Consider the following 17,259-nt stretch of genomic DNA (forward strand, 5'->3'; position numbering starts at 1 on the left):
ATATAGCACATGTTCCAACCTCAGGGGTGCTGGGAACCTAAGGTCTGTATATGACACATTTTCTGAGGGCGTTGGAGAGGGTTACATGCAGCCAATATAGTTGCTTCTAGCACCCAGCAGCCTGCTTGTACCTGTCTCAGCAGTTCACTTAACACAGTCTAGTGCATGGCATTTTGAACGGGACCCCTTGTGTCACTTCATTCGACACAACGTTGAGTGAGTGACAGAAGGGGAACATCACAGTATTGTTGTAACCTCCATTCCCTGAGGGAGGGAAAGAGACGTTGTGTCCCTTCTGCCACGAAACTGGACCTACCACTGTAAACGGCCGTACCTTATTCTCAGCTCCACAGTGCAAAAACCTGACTGACAGACACACGCCTGCTTCCTTTTATACCCGTATGTCCGGGGCGGGACGTGCTTATTCTGTATGCCAATTTCTCATTGGCCTTTTCTCAAGTTCAGAGGTACGCGAGGCTCCCAAGGAAGACCCCTTGAGTCACTTCATTCAACACAGAGTCTCGTTCCCTCCCTCAGGGAATGGAGGTTACAATAGTAACCATGACTTTTTCATTTATATCCCACAGTTGTTTTATATCAAAATAAATGTACTTGTTTTTTTCCTATAGCATTGTTGTATTTATATGAAAAAAGTATCTGAACTGGACTGGTCCATTTGTGGTACCAGCATATTTGTGTTGTCTTATAACAGTTACTTTCATTTAGTGTTCCCATAATTTGCTGTCAGTAGGTTACATGAAAATTATTTGTTAACATGATCTTTCATTGGGAAAATTAACTTGCCTTACCTTAATTGTTTAAAATACCCATATACAGGTGTATTTGGTAAACACACCCACATACCCTTTCACCCAATCAGATCTAAGTATGCAGGCCATGTTTACTGGAACATTCATACATTTCATGAGGGCAAAATATGGGTGGCCAAAGGATATATAATTTAAAGAGAGGACAGTTAGTGTTTTTTAACCATTCTTGGAATTTAGATTTCAAAGAGCACTTGAGTCAACAAATAAAACAAAACAAAAGAACACAATAAATTTTTCCAGAGTTTAGATAAGGTTCATGGAACAGTGTGCCATAAAAAAGAAGCTTCATAAAAAGTTGGTTTTTTTTATACTTTGGCATATTTGTCATTATTGGACATCTATCATTTTTCCACTTTTCACTTTTGTTTGAATCTCAATGTGTCTATTCATAAAAGAAAAATACATGGACAAAGTATTCACAATGAAGTGAGTGTTAAAAAAAGGCATGATAATTTGATTATGTTAATATAAAGGTTTTCTAAGTAAAATGCTGGTAATGAAAAGCTCATTTGTTACATATTGGATACTACAAACCAGCATATTGAACGGGTAAGTAAACACACAAGGGTGTGAGAGAACATATTTTAACTAGATAGGTACATTTCCTGAAGAAAATGTGAGTGGTGCTTGCCGTGGCAAAACTCGTCAAATAGTATGCTTGAAAAGAACAAAAATTATGGTCATAAATAAATCAACCAATAAGTCTGTACGATTTTCTGGTGCAGAAATATGTGATTTGTTAGTAGGTTGCTAGGGTAAGCCCATGTGGTTGCTATGCAGTTAGCAAGGTAATACAATACATGGCTCCTTTCCATCCTGAGTGAAATAAGTCAACCCGGAAGTCTGTACTGTTTTCTGGTGCAGAGATATGTGATTTGTTACTGGGTTGCTAGGGTAACCCCATCTGGTTGCTAGGAAGTTTCCATAGTGATACTAATGAAGTCTCCTTGCCATCCTGGTTGAAATAAATCAACACAGAAGTCTGTACGATTTTCTGGTGCAGAAATATGTGATTTGTTACTCGGTTGATAGGGTACTATGTGTAGTTGCTAGGGAGTGGCTTGGCAGCTGCCAATCATGAAATTCCAAAGGCTGCTTGTCAGTATGAATGATATAAACCAACTCCCATGCCTCTGTGTCATTCAGAATGGAAGATATCCCTCTATGGATTTTGGTTGCTAAGGTGCTCGACAATGGTTGCTAGGGAGGGGCTAGGAAGTGTTGAGGTGATTCATGATTGGCTGTTTGCTGCCCCGAGTCAAATGAGACCACCCTTGTGTTTCTATGACACTTCTATCCGGAGATATCCCTTTGAGCTCTTTCATTAGAAGTCTATGGGACTTGTTGCTAAGGTGCTGTAAATGGTTGCTAGGGCGTGGCTTGATAGCTTTGCAATGATCCTGAGAGACTGATTGGTCGTCTGAGTAAAATGAGGCAGGCCCCTTGTCTCTATGACACTGTGATCCAGAGCTATGTTTAATAAAATATCCATATTTCATGGGCCGTCCTACACCATTGTAAGTCAATGGGGGCAATTTTGGGCAGCTCCTGCCCCCCAGGGGTGCAACTTTTACCCCATATTGAGGTATGCTCTTACAGAGCCTGCCAGCCTGTTCAAATGTGGCAAATCACACGTTTCTGCGAAATTCTCGCTCGGAGCTGTGATGCGTCAAAGTTTGACGCAATGTTAAGTCTATGGGATTTTTCAGCCTCTTTTTTGCCCCTGGGGCAAATACCGTACCCCCGATCGCTTATAAAAGTCATAGCACACGTGTCCTCAATAGGCCGTTCGATTTGACACCTCATTTGTGGGTCTACGCCAAATGGTGCGGGACGAGTTAGGTGCCAGAATTTTGTATGGAGATATAAAAATAAAAATAAAAATAAAAATAATAACTAGAATGTACATTTCCTGAAGAAAATGTGAGTGGTGCTTGCCATGGCAAAACTCGTCAAATAGCATTTTATAACTGCTGAGATATGTGATTTGTTACTCGGTTGCTAGGGTAACCCCATCTGGTTGCTAGGAAGTTACCATAGTGATACTAATTAAGTCTCCTTGCCATCCTGATTAAAATAAGTCAACCCGGAAGTCTCTACGTTTTTCTGATGCAGAGATATGTGATTTGTTACTCGGTTGCTAGGGTAACCCCATCTGGTTGCTAGGCAGTTAACATAGTGATAGTAATCAAGTCTCCTTGCCATCCTGAGTGAAATAAGTCAACCTTGAAGTCTCTACTGTTTTCTGGTGCAAAGATATGTGATTTGTTACTCGGTTGCTAGGGTAACCCCATCTGGTTGCTAGGCAGTTACCATAGTGATACTAATCAAGTCTCCTTGCCATAATGATTGAAATAAGTCAACCCGGAAGTCTCTACGTTTTTCTGATGCAGAGATATGTGATTTGTTACTCGGTTGCTAGGGTAACCCCATATGGTTGCTAGACAGTTACCATAGTGATACTAATCAAGTCTCCTTGCCATCCTGATTGAAATAAGTCAACCCGGAAGTCTCTACGTTTTTGTGATGCAGAGATATGTGATTTGTTACTCGGTTGCTAGGGTAACCCCATCTGGTTGCTAGGCAGTTACCATAGTGATACTAATTAAGTCTCCTTGCCATCCTGATTGAAATAAGTCAACCCGGAAGTCTCTACGTTTTTCTGATGCAGAGATATGTGATTTGTTACTCGGTTGCTAGGGTAACCCCATCTGGTTGCAAGGCAGTTACCATAGTGATACTAATGAAGTGTCCTTGCCATCCTGATTGAAATAAGTCAACCCGGAAGTCTGTACGTTTTTCTGATGCAGAGATATGTGATTTATTACTCTGTTGCTAGGGTAACACCATGTGGTTGCTAGGCAGTTACTATAGTGATACTTATCAAGTCTCCTTGCCATCCTGATTGAAATAAATCAACCCAGAAGTCTCTCTGATTTTCTGGTGCAGAGATATAGTTATTGCTAAACGGTTGCTAGGGTACTCTGTTTAGTTGCTAGGGAGTGGCTTGGCAGCTGCCAATCATGAAACTCCAAAGGCTGCTTGTCAGTATGAATGATATAAACCAACTCCCATGCCTCTGTGACATTCAGAATGGAAGATATCCCTCTATGGATTTTGGTTGCTAAGGTGCTCGACAATGGTTGCTAGGGAGGGGCTAGGAAGTGTTGAGGTGATTCATGATTGGCTGTTTGTTGTCCCGAGTAAAACGAGACCAGCCTTGTGTTTCTATGACACTTTTATCCGGAGATATCCCTTTGATGTCTTTCATTAGAAGTCTATAGGACTTGTTGCTAAGGTGCCTTAAATTGTTGCTAGGGCGTGGCTTGATAGCTTCACAATGATCGCGAGAGACGCGATCAGGAGGGCCTTCTTCAGGGTGAGGGCCTTGAGCTCAACTGAATCAAGCGGCTTGAAGGGGGGGTCTCTGAAGGACCACTGATAGATCCCAGCAGGGATAGAACAGGCTTGGCCGAGGAGGGTTTAGTCTTCGGGCGCATTTAAGGAACCTGATAATCAGGTTGTGCTTACCCAGGGACTTGCCATCAATTGCGTCGTGGTGGGCTGCGATAGCAGGTACATACACCTTCAAAGTGGAGGGGGACAGCCTCCCCTCTCCTCTCCTACAGGAATGAAAGCACTGACCGAACTGCGCATCTCTGTGGGTCTTCGGCTCAGGAAGAACACCAATTCGTGGAGGAGCGCCACTTTAGGGTGTAAAGTTGCCTGGTAGAGGGAGCTCAGGCTTGGTTGATCGTGTCTACGAGTGCAGGTGGTAGATCACTTAGATCTTCCGCGTCCTGTCCAGGGGCCAGACGTGGAGGTTCCAGATGTTCGGGCGCAGGTGCCAGAGGGTGCCACATCCCTGAGAAAGAAGGTCCTTCCTCAGGGGAATTTTCCAGGTAGGTGCTGTCATGTGGGAAGAAGAAGTGGCATTCACCCTGAGAAAGGCGAGCCGTGACCGCAACGCTGCCATGGTCATGTCCTCGCAGTGAGTGCATGAACAATCCACGAACGCCACCCCAGTGTGATCGCTGCCCAGGCACACAAGGCAGCATCTGTGGCCATCGGTCTTGGAGAGATTTCAACCGCATCCAGGAACTACACAGAGGCAGAAGAGCATCTTGAAAAAGATGCGTCCTGCAAAAGACGTTCAACACCTGATGTATATTGCTCTTTTATGAGTGGAAACTCAAACTCTTTTAGAGAAAATAAACTCTTTTAGGAGGAGAAACACTCAGGCAATGAAAGCACTGTCGAAGTGCCCAGGGGCGTGCAGAGAGAGAGAACGCCAGCTTGATACGCGCCGTATATCGGCAGTAGAGGTGAGTGGAACAGTGGAACAATGGTAAACTCAGACTGACTGAAAAAATCTGACTGACAGACACTCGCCCGCTTCCCTTTATAGCCGTATGTCTGGGAGTCGGGCATGCAAATTCTGTCTGCCAGTTTCACATTGGCCTTTTCTCAAGTTCAGAGGTATGTATCCCAGGAAGACCCCTTGTGTCACTTCATTCGACACAACGTCGAGTGAGTGAAAGAAGGGGAACCAGGTCTTCCGAACGTGAGGGACAAATCTGAAAGAAGAAATATACAGTACATGAATGATGTATATCATGAATGACTGTACACATATAGTCCTATTGTGCCATACCCTGCAGGAGGGTAGGCTAGGGTAGGGGCAGTGGTGGCTCAGTGGTTGAGGCTCAGGGTTACTGACCAGAAGGTCAGTGGTTCAAGCCCCAGCACAACCAAGATGCCACTGTTGGGCCCTTGAGCAAGGCCCTTAACCCTATCTGCTCCAGGGGTGCCGTATCATGGCTGACCCTGCACTCTGACCCCAGCTGGGATATGTGAAAACTAATAAATTTCACTGTATATATGCAAAAAAAACTGTGTGTATAATGTGTGACCAAAATAAAGGATTCTATTCTAGTTTATGAGAATTAATAATAGCCCATGTCATTACAGAAGTGTAAAAAATGCCTGTGAATGAGTGCTTGATTAGTGATTGAGCCCTTGTGAAAAGGTCAGGCATAGTTAATGCAATACCCCTGCAGAAGGCAAACAACATTTTGCATTTGAGCCCAACGATAAGGGCAACATTTCTTGTGCATACCCATACAAGGAAACATAATTTTGCGTTTAAACCCTACGATAAGGGCGAGCATACCCCTGCAAAGCTAAACAATGCTTTGCCATGTGAGAGGAGTTTAAATGCTTTATCTATCACATTTGCGAAATCATGGGACACTTGGAAGCATGACCCGAAATACATACCCCAGTTATGACACCTGAAGCAGCAACAAAAAGAAAATTACATGTACACGTGAACTGTAATATAGAGTGGTGTTCCTGAAGAAGGGGAAAAATCTAAATGTAGATTTCCATACTTTTGCCAGTAATTTACTGCATCGCCATGGCAACACTGTTCAATATTTAAAAATGTGTTTGCAATTTACTATCTTCAATATCATGGCGTAATGTTGTCTAAATGTGTTGATCTATCTATCTATCTATGTTGAAATGTTCATTTTTTATTCGATTGCTAAACCAGTCATTTTAAATTTTTGCTTTAATTTTTTATAATTATTTATTGAAAAAATATGTAGCTATGATTAATTTACCATTTTTATATATCCTTAAAATTGCTTTAAATCAACAAATGTAATTCAATGCATTATGTGTTAAAGTCTAAATAGAGTTTAATATTGTACCGATGCTGCTGACACTGGCAATGACAAAGACAATGAAGTATAGATGAACCCAAGTGCAGTTTATTTAGTGATATCCAAAACATGAATCTAAACCATAACAAACATAACCGACTTGACATAGACATGACTTGACTTGACTTGACTTGACTATGCTATACAAACAATCAAATTTACAATCAACAAACATCAATACCTGACAATGGACAAAGGAAAACATGAGGCTTAAATACATGAACATGGGAGAACACATGACAAAGATAACCAATGAACACTGAGAACTCTAAACAAGATAACGAGACAATAAACCAATGAAAACAAGACAAATGAACCTGGAGGAAGACATTAAATCATATGACATGAAACAGGAACTAAACTTAAAAGACTTGAAAAACAAGAATCAACAAAATACACATGACAAATATGAGCACAAAAGTCATTTAGCCTTGTAATTTCATTGCAATTATGTGGCAATAGGTCTCAATTTATTTTGTTGCATTTTTTCTCTGTTCTCTTTCTAAATAAATTAAGTACATTCACTTTTAGTCTGCATTTGTTATTCATATGCACAACTGTTTAAATAGCCTTTAAATTACGTTGGGAAAAAAGGACATCAATTAGTTTAGACTACTGCTTGTACGCCCATAGAATAATCATTAAAAGCTAAAATTACCAACTGGTAACCAACAAACAACTATCATTCCTTGACATTGCCACAACATTGTCATGACGGAATGACAGTTCCAAAGTTACGTTGTGGCTACAAATCCAGGAATTTCACTTTTCCAGTTGTCACAATGTAATCAGTTACGCTGCCATGACGAAAATTTGGTCATCAAATTACAGTGTAGCTAGGTAATACAAGAAAACTTATCTGAGGGTAAAATAGACGTACATTAAATCTGTATACTAAAAACACAAATGAGGATTCAATAATTAGGCCTGTTGCAATTATTACATTGTCTGATATTTCAATCTGGTATATGGCCATATACGAACAAATACAATTAGAGTTAATATATTTTAGCATTCATGTACACATTTAAATTCCTCAAATGTTTACATATATGAACATTTATGTCATATTGATATATAGTTGTTTCAGGGCGGAGAGCGGGGCCGGGTCGTGATCCTACACACCCGGTCCCGTATTAGGCTAATCAAGCCTTCGAGAGGGATAAAGGTCAGCTGCAGAGGATCGTGCGGGAGAGAGAGAGATCGTTAACGATTGTTAACGAGTTGATTAGCCTAATATGGGACCGGGTGTGTAGGATCACGACCCGGCCCTGACCCTCCGCCCTGCCACAATAGTATATTGCAACATGTACTTTCAGCATACAAGTGTTCCACATGTACTACTGTATTAATAGCACTTAAAATTCTAATCCCGGTGGGGGGGTTAGCGTTTTGCATGTCCACGGAGATACTGACAGGCAGGAATTTGGTCAATAATTGCTGCAAGCCTCTTATAATCGACCAATTGGTGTGCGATAAGGTGGGATTTACAAAAAGGGTTTAAAGCAATGCAAATATGTGTGCGCAAACAATTAAGTATTATACCAGATGCATATCATAATGCAACTAAAGCGGAATCCCGGACATTTTCGCAAGTTTAGAAATCCCGGCCAGACACTTTTTTAAGGTCAGAAAAAAGAGGACATATCCGAGGGGTACTCGCTGCCCATTCTCATTCCTCAAGTACATCACTGTGACACATATGTTGCTATTTTCTTAGTACTTTATAATTAACGCTTATGTTGTTTAAAAATAAAAGCTAATAAATTAAAAGTTCATGAGCATGATCTTGTTAAATTGCTAACCATCTTAAACAGATCTTTAACTTTATATGTTGTTCTTTTAATAAACATAATTAACTGATGAACATAGTTATACAAACATAGACATAACATACGAAAGAGGGATCCCTTCTAGACACAACACAAAAAATCCTGGAGGGATTAAGATGTGGAATTTTTGATTCATTCAACAATGGAGCTCGGCTGCCCTCTATTGGACAGTTCTGGTACTGCATCTAAACAAGTTAATTGCCACTCAAAACGGAGTTAAACATATGGCTTTTATTTTCTAGTAATTTACATTTCAGATGATATTTTTATATAAAAAATAAAAAGTTTGTGCAGTACATTTTCATTACAATAAACTTAAACTTCTATAGCTTTTTATTTCACTTTAAAAACTTCTTTCCCTTACACAATAAACTGCCATGGCAACAGTATTTAAGAAATAAAATATCCCTTTACAATTTTACATCAGCAGTGTCTTAAAAATTTCTCTAAAGAAATTTGAAACAATTCACATAAACACAAGTGGGCTATTTTAAAGTCTGTTAAAATTGCCTTACTTCCTGCTACCAGTTAGTGGCACTATGACCGTGACCCACAATAGCTGCATAAATGAGATCAGCCCCATTACAAAATATATAGCTGAATGTTCATCAAAATCGTACAATGCACACAGAATTTAAAAGGAACTTACTGTTTCACATTTTTTGCCCTTAATTCATTGCGTCCCCATGGCAACACCATTCAATATATAAAAAATCCGTTCCCAATTTAGCATCATCAATGTCTTAGCATAATAATGCCCAAGATTGGTGCCAGTCACATGAAGCCCCGGGGAGGAGTATTCAAAAGTTCAGGGCCTGCAATTTAAAATAAAATGCACATTCAATCCAAAATGGCTGACTTCATGTTGGGTGGAGCTAATGACTGTAATTTTGAAAGTTGTCTGGCTTGATGAGAACAATATATGTAACAAGTTTGGTGACTGTAGAAGAAACCGACCCCACAACTTTTGTCAAAAGGTGGCACTACAGAGCTCCTCAGCAACGCCCATGTGATAACTTTTGCCCAGGCCTAATGGCTTCCAACTCTGATGTGTGTGCAAGATATCATGAAAATTCAAGCATGCCAAGTACCTCAAAATCGTGAATATGCATAAAATGGAATCATGACATTTAATGCATTGTCATGGCAACACTGTTTAATATAACAAGAATCCCTTCTGAATTTTAAATTCTTGACATTATTCTAAAATATTTTAAGCAATTCAGGTAAACATAAATGTTAAAATTGTCACACTTCCTTACGCTACTTGGTGGTGATACGACCGTAACCAATAATAGCCACTTCAGTGTAATCAGCCCGCAAGGCCAAATATTTGGCAAGATTTTTATGTAAATCTGTGGCCCATTCGGCCCCGTTTTGAGGCCGGCCAACCGGAAAAAGTCCCTGTTCTCCCGACACTTGCTCAGTTTTATAGTTTTTTCAGTTTTAGAATTTTGGGAATATAACGTTTTGCTGTATTTTATGTTACTGCTGATAAAACAAAAACATGTTAATATGGTAATATGTTAATTGATATTTTAATTAATTTCAGAAAACACAGGCTTTGAAGAAGGTACCAGTGTAGGAGAAGTGTATTAAAGTATCACCATTGATACTCAATCACTATAATATTAATTGAAAAGTGTTCATATTATACAATTTATAAGTTATCGTACTATTAACCCTTTCGCAAGTATGATCAAACTGGTGATTATACTATGCTGGGCTCTCAAGCATAGTATAATCACCTATACTTACTTTGGGCAAGTATGATCAAACCGGTGTGATCTGCATTTGTGCTGCTGTTTCCCAGCAAAAGAGGGACTGAAACGGTTGTTATAATGAACAAGCTGCTCAAATAGTCTTTTCAACATCACAATATATTTATTTTTATGTTACAAACATTAAAACAATCTAAATGAAAGTTTAAAGCCATTACTGTCTGAATGCACAATGTTTTCTGATGTCAGATAAACAATATTCTAACTAGTCAGTCCACTTGAGCCTTCTCCCATTCTGTCCGTCACTCATTCTAAACACTTCCGGGGCTGGAAAAGTGTAAGGGCTAGGTTTTTAGAAGCTTCTATGTCTCTGTGACAAACTTAGTGTCCCATGCTGCATAAACAATATGGCGGTGCACATAGCCGGCAAGCGCATTTGCAATTGCATTTGCAATTGCATTTGCAATCGCATTTGCAATCGCATCTTGTCTTAATGAATCATTATAAACATATAATGTTTGATAATATATAATCTGACCTCCAGTGCATCTGCTGTGAAGCGTAAAGTAAGATTATGTTTTGACACTAGGGGTCGCTCCTCATATCTTTAAGAAAAGGCCAATAAGAAAAGGCCAATAAGAATTGGCGATTGGTGTTTGCATGCTACTCCCCCGGACATACGGGTATAAAAGGGAGCTGGAATGCAGAGTTCATTCGGGTTTCGTGCAGAGGATATTACAGCGGTGTAGTCCAGCTGGTGCAAGTGTAAGCAGGTTACTGCGAGCGACGAAACAGATGCACTCGGACTGCACGTAGCCTCCCAAGACGCCCCCAAAGAATGTTGTATAGTTCCCCACAAGGGGGGGGGGGGGCAGTTGGTCCTGCCTTTTGTAGGGGAGGAGCTCTACAAACACAGCGACTGGGGCAGAGATAGTTCTGCCCAAGGAAGATGCGGGTCTACTGAAGGGAGACCGTGCCGCAGAAGATACATCACAGGAGGTTACCGGGGAAACCGACACTTATGGAGCACTTACCCCAGGACAGGGCACATTAGCACACGTACTGGGTCTGGCTACAAATTCCTCAGCTGAATTCATGAGCCAGAGGACTAGGAGGAAGGACATCCAGGATTCATGGTCCGTGAACTTGCATTGGAGAAAAAGAGTGCACAACTTCACCTCCTGGAGGGGAAAGGCGCTATATGCAAGCTGGCCCGCATTATGAAACTTACCTGTTCGTACCTGAAAGAACACAGGACGAAACCGGCTCAACCGGAGATTGAAAAATCTTGAAGGAATTGGCTGTTGCCCAGCCCGCTGCTCTGCAGATGTCTACTAGAGAGGTGCCACTGGCCAGTGCCCACGAGGATGCCAGACTCCTTGTAGAATGTGCTTGTATTACCCGAAGGGGCAGGCACAGCCTGGGCCTGGTAAGCCAACACAATGACAACGTTCCCTTTACGCTGGCAGGCAAATAGCTGCTTAGAGCATCTAGAGCTCTGTGTGCGATCCAAATTCATGACAATGTTCCCTTTATGCTGTCCGCCAAAGCAGGCAAATAGCTGCTCAGAGCAACTAGTGCTCTGTGTGCGATCCAAATAGATGTGCAAAGCATGCACCGGACACAGAAACACTAAGGCTGGGTCTGCCTCCTCCCGGGGCAGCTTCGCTTGCAGGCTCACCACGTTCCCACTAAGGGGGACGTGGGAACCTTGGGTAAATAGCTCGGTTGGGGTTTCAGGATCACGTGAGAGTCTTCTGGACTGAACTCCAGGCATGTTTTGCTGACAGGGAACGCTTGCAGGTCCCGATCCCCTTGATGGAAGTGAGCATGGTCAGGAGAATCCTTCCTCAGGAGATTTTGACAGGGAGATGCTGTCATGAGGAGCTTGAGTTCTGAGAACCAAGTCTGGGTGGGTCAATACGACGCCACGAGGGTGACTTGTTCCTCCCCCTCCCTGACCTTGCAAATAGTCTCACTGAGGGGAACGCACATTTGTACAGACCATGGGGCCAGCTGTGTGCAAGCCTGTCTGTTCTGAGGAGAGCTCCCATCAGGGCATACCAGAGCGGGCAGTGGGAGGATTCTCGGGAAGCGAACAGGTCTAGATATGCTTGCAGAATCGACTCCAAATCAGCTGTACCACTGTGTCACCTGCCGCGATAATGCATCTGCTCTGACAATGAGGTTGCCGGGGAAGTGAGTGGCCCACAGTGACCTGAGTCGCCGCTGACTCCAGAGGAGGAGGTGATGGGCGAGTTGCGACATATGACGAGAGCATAAAAGGCCTTGGCTGTTTATATAAGCCACTGTCACCGTGTGGTCCGTCCAGACCAACACATGCTTGCCCTGGATCAACTGCAATAGCCTCCACAGGGCGAGCTATACTGCCAGCAACTCAAGGCGGCTGACATGCCAACACAGGCGTGGTTCTCTCCAGGAACTGGCGGCTGCGTGCCCATTGCACACGGCACCTCAGCATGACTTGTAGGTGTCTGTCGTAACCACGACACACCTGTACACTTGCTGTAAGGGTACTCCAGCCTACAGTAAAGCAAGGTCTGTCCAAGGGCTGAAGAGCATTCATTTTAGTGGGACTTTAATTTTGACAGACGTTAGAATTCTTCCTTTTTATATAAATTATTCCTGTTTTATCTGTTTTATCTTCTTATTTGATATCTACTTTGTATGTTTTATTTTATTGTATTAACCATTATACCTTGTACAGCACTTTGGTCAACCATGGTTGTTTTTTCATTTGCTTTATAAATAAATATTGATTGATTTATTGATTGAAGCTTCATTAATGCTGTAATACTCCCGTCGCGACTCGAGTGCAAAAATGTCAAAAATTGTATGTATAAAATCCTTTTATACACTAAACACTGCTTGAAAATCAAGCACCAGTAGTGTGTGTTGCGTGTGTGTGTGTGTGTGCGCGTGTCTGTGTGTATGTGAATTAGATAGAGCAGAGCGGCGCCTCTCATTCATTCTGTAGCAAGCAGCAAATGGGACTGTATATTATTTATTTAAATGACACCCTTTTGCTGTTTAATGATCACAATTGGCCATATCGAGATTTTTATTTTTTTATTGTAGTTTCAAATTGTCAATGATTTCATCTCAAAACTTTACATCTCACAAGATATTGCTAATGGAAACATACTGTAAAATGGTACTGAAATTAGCAACAAGATGATATCATACCTTTTCAATTTTGGTATCGCGATATATCGTTATATACATGTAACCATAGAAAAAAAATGTATTCATTCGCATTTTATTTTTTGGTGTTTTTTCCAGTTGCATAATTTTCTGCTAAAGTATAATTACCTGAAAGCATAAAGCACTTTACAAATAAAAATATTATTATTATTGTCAGCCTATTTAACACACATTAGGCCAACTGTTGCAACACTTAAGCAAATAAATGCATGAACAAACATTGTAATGTTGCATAAATGCTTAAATCTGTTTGCAGTGTTTGTGGCAATTAGCACAAACATAAGGTAGCCTACCATATGGGTTTATATAAAAAATTAAAACTGTATTTTATCTGGTATTCTTTTTGGTTATCCTGGTAGAACAGTTGCTTCCTTCTGCTCTGACAATGCTGCCCATCTCTGTGGATAATTTTTTTCCAGCAGGATAATTCTCCATGCCACACAGCCAGGTCAATCAAGGTGTGGAGGCAGGACCACCAGATCAAGACCCTGCCATGGCCAGCCCAATCTCCAGACCTGATCCTCATTGAAAACCTCTGGAATGTGATCAAGAGGAAGATGGATGACCACAAGCCATCAAACAATGCCAAGCACCAGAAGAGGCATTATATCACCCAACAGCATTGTGAAAGACTGGTAGAGAGCATGCCAAGACGCATGGAAGCTGTGATTGAATATTCCACCAAATACTAATTTCTGAACTCTTCCTAAGTTAAAATATTAGTATTGTGTTGTTAATAAATGAATATGAACTTGTTTTCTTTACATTATTCGAGGTCTGAAAACACTACATCTTTTTTGTTATTTTGACAAGTTGTCATTTTCTGCAAATAAATGCTCTAAATGACAATATTTTGATTTGGAATGTAGGAGAAATTTTGTCAGCACTTTATAGAATAAAACTAAAAAATGTATTTTATTCAAGCACACAGTACCTATAAATAGTAAATCCAGAGAAACTGATAAGTTTGCAGTGAGCTCTTAATTATTTCCAGAGCTGTAGTCTTTGCAGGTGCCACATATAAAACAAATAAGCAAAGTTTTTGCTTCAGTGCTTTGTGATTCAGAATGCACATGGCTGAGGAGAACCTGTGGTATATGCTTTCCTGTGACAAGAAACTGAACAGTACCTGTCTATAATGTGTATGATGTTCAGAGAAAAATGCCACTTGGGAAAGTATAAAAATGTTCATGGTGAATAAAGATGCCACCCAAATTCAATTGTTGTAACTTTTTGTGCATCTTTCATGTGATAAAACACTGGAAAAAAGAAGCTCAATTGCTCTTGACAATGCTGAAACCAAAAATGTGTAGAGTAAAACTTGACAAAGTGAAATGCACAGAAAGAGTGCCACATCGAGGAGCCTCTCATTGTCCCGAGGTCATGGCCACTCTGAGGGGAACCTCAAAGCACTTACCTCCCTCCGTGCACCCGGCATAGCGCGGGTCGGCAACAGAGAAGGAGGGCCAGCTGGCAGCTGTTTGAATGTTGTGTGGATGGGCGCATGAAGGCAGGGTACCTGCGTTTGTAGTGCCCTGGCTGCAAATGCTCGGTGTCTGATTGCCGTGATAACGGTGGTTGTGAACACTAGCTGTGTGACCCAAGCAGAAAGGAAACAGCTCTTTTTTTTTAAATGCAGGTACTGGAGCCCATCAGGTGTGCTGCAAACACAAAACAAATGGGAACAAAAAATTCTCCTCCCGGCCCTCTTCTGGGCCTTAGCGCGGGACCGTGAGGCGGGGGGCTATATGCTGAGGCTGGGGACTTGGCTTGGGCTGAGGCAGAGCCGGCTGGGCTTTCGCCATCGTGGGAGGACGCACTTGGTGAGCAGACGGGGTACGGGAGCTTGAACCACACCGGGGCTAGATGTGCTATTTCACCTTGGTCTGCTTCTTCACCGCCGAGAACTGCTGGGCAAAGTCCTCAATGGTATCGCCAAATAGGCTGATCTGGGAGATGGGTGTTTTCAGGAAACAAACCTTGTCGTTTTCCCTCACTTCGACCAGATTCAGCTATAGGTGGCGCTCCTGGACCACCAAGGTGGATATTGCCTGCCCGACTGCTAGCTGCTAACGGTGGAGATGATTGTGGACTTTAGGAGGAACACCCCAACACTGACCCCCCCCCTCACCATTCTAAACAGCACTGTGGCAGCAGTGGAGTCATTCAGGTTCCTGGGCACTACCATCTCACAAGACCTGAAGTGGGAGACACACATTGACTCCATTGTGAAAAAGGCCCAGCAGAGGTTGTACTTCCTTCACCAGCTGAGGAAGTTCAACCTGCCACAGGCGCTGTTGATACAGTTCTACTCAGCAGTCATTGAGTCTATCCTCTAAACTTCAATAACTGCCTGGTTTGGTGCAGCTATGAAATCCAATATCAGAAGACTACAGAGGAGAGTTTGGACTGCTGAGAGGATTATTGGTGGCCCTCTGCCCCCGCTTCAAGAACTATATACTTCCAGAGTGAGGAAAAATGCTGTAAAAATCACTCTGGATCCCACTCACTCAGCCCACTATCTTTTTGAACTGTTGCCTTCTGGCCGACGCTTCAGAGCTCTGAGCACCATAACCGTCAGGCACAGGAACAGTTTTTTCCCTCAGGCTGTCCATCTCATGAACAGTTAAATCCACCTCATTGAGCAATAATTATGTGAAATACACAGTTTAGTCTATTTATATTATCTAACATATTGTAGCGTATTTAGTTTGATGAATGTAAAAAGTGATCAGCTTAAGTGCCCAAATTCTCCAATATATAATATACCAATATGTGTAGCGAATTTGGTAATATAAATGTACACAGTATAGATTAAGTACCAATGTACCTTTACACCATAATTTGTAGGGAAACATTATGTGTGAGCTAGGAATTGAATTAAACGGTCCTTATTCTACATTACTATGTAAGGAAATTTATAATGGAATCAGTCACGTTTGACAAACATTATAATTTAGATAAACAGCAAATAACTAGATTATTTGTCTGGATAAAATTCTCCACCATTAAATTCATGTAACGCAGTTCAATGAAAAGGAGGAGGCGAGAACCGGCTTGGCAATATAAATATTCTTTTAATGATAAACTGAAACAAAAGACACAAACACACACGACGGATATGCCCGTAAACAATCTCTCTCTCCTGCACCATATTCCGCAGTCAATCTTTATCCCTCTCGGAGGCTTGATTAGCCTGATAAGGGACCGGGTGTCCCGCCCTCCGCCCTGCCACAAATCGTAATACAACGTCTCGTTGTATCAGCTCACAACTTCTACTGTAGGGAATTAGCTTTAAAATTTAAAAGCACCTTTGTTACAAAGGGGTTTACATCAATGTGGCAGGGCGGAGGGCGGGGCCGGGTCGTGATCCTACACACCCGGTCCCGTATTAGGCTAATTATGTGTTTATGTTGTCTTTTTTACATTTTTTTATATAAATGATAATTTAATTAAACTCAAACCAAAACACATAAACATAAACACACACATGACGGACATGCCCGTAATTCTCTCTCTCTCGAACCATCGTCACCGGACGCCTCATCAGGTCGATTGGGGACCGGACGCACGATATTCCGACCCGGCCCCGCCCCCCCTCCGCTCCACACTCCTCCCACACAATCCCCTGCAGTCGACCTTTATCCCTCACGGAGGCATAATTAGCCTAATACGGGACTGGGTGTGTAGGATCACGACCCGGCCCCGCTATTCACCAGAGGCTTACATCTGTGTCTACCAAGCAGAAAGCTCAGCCCAAGGTATGTAGTTCCCTTCAAAATTCTAAGATAAGTGAATCGGTGACCTATAGACTTGAGCTTCCTGCTGACTATCATATTTCTCCTTCCTTTCATGTGTCCCTACTGAAACTGGCCCACACTGCACCTGGTTCTGGGATGATGGAGTCAACACCTCCTCCACC

The sequence above is a fragment of the Xyrauchen texanus genome, chromosome 2, assembly GCF_025860055.1.
Source record: "Xyrauchen texanus isolate HMW12.3.18 chromosome 2, RBS_HiC_50CHRs, whole genome shotgun sequence".
Classification (NCBI taxonomy): Eukaryota; Metazoa; Chordata; class Actinopteri; order Cypriniformes; family Catostomidae; genus Xyrauchen; species Xyrauchen texanus.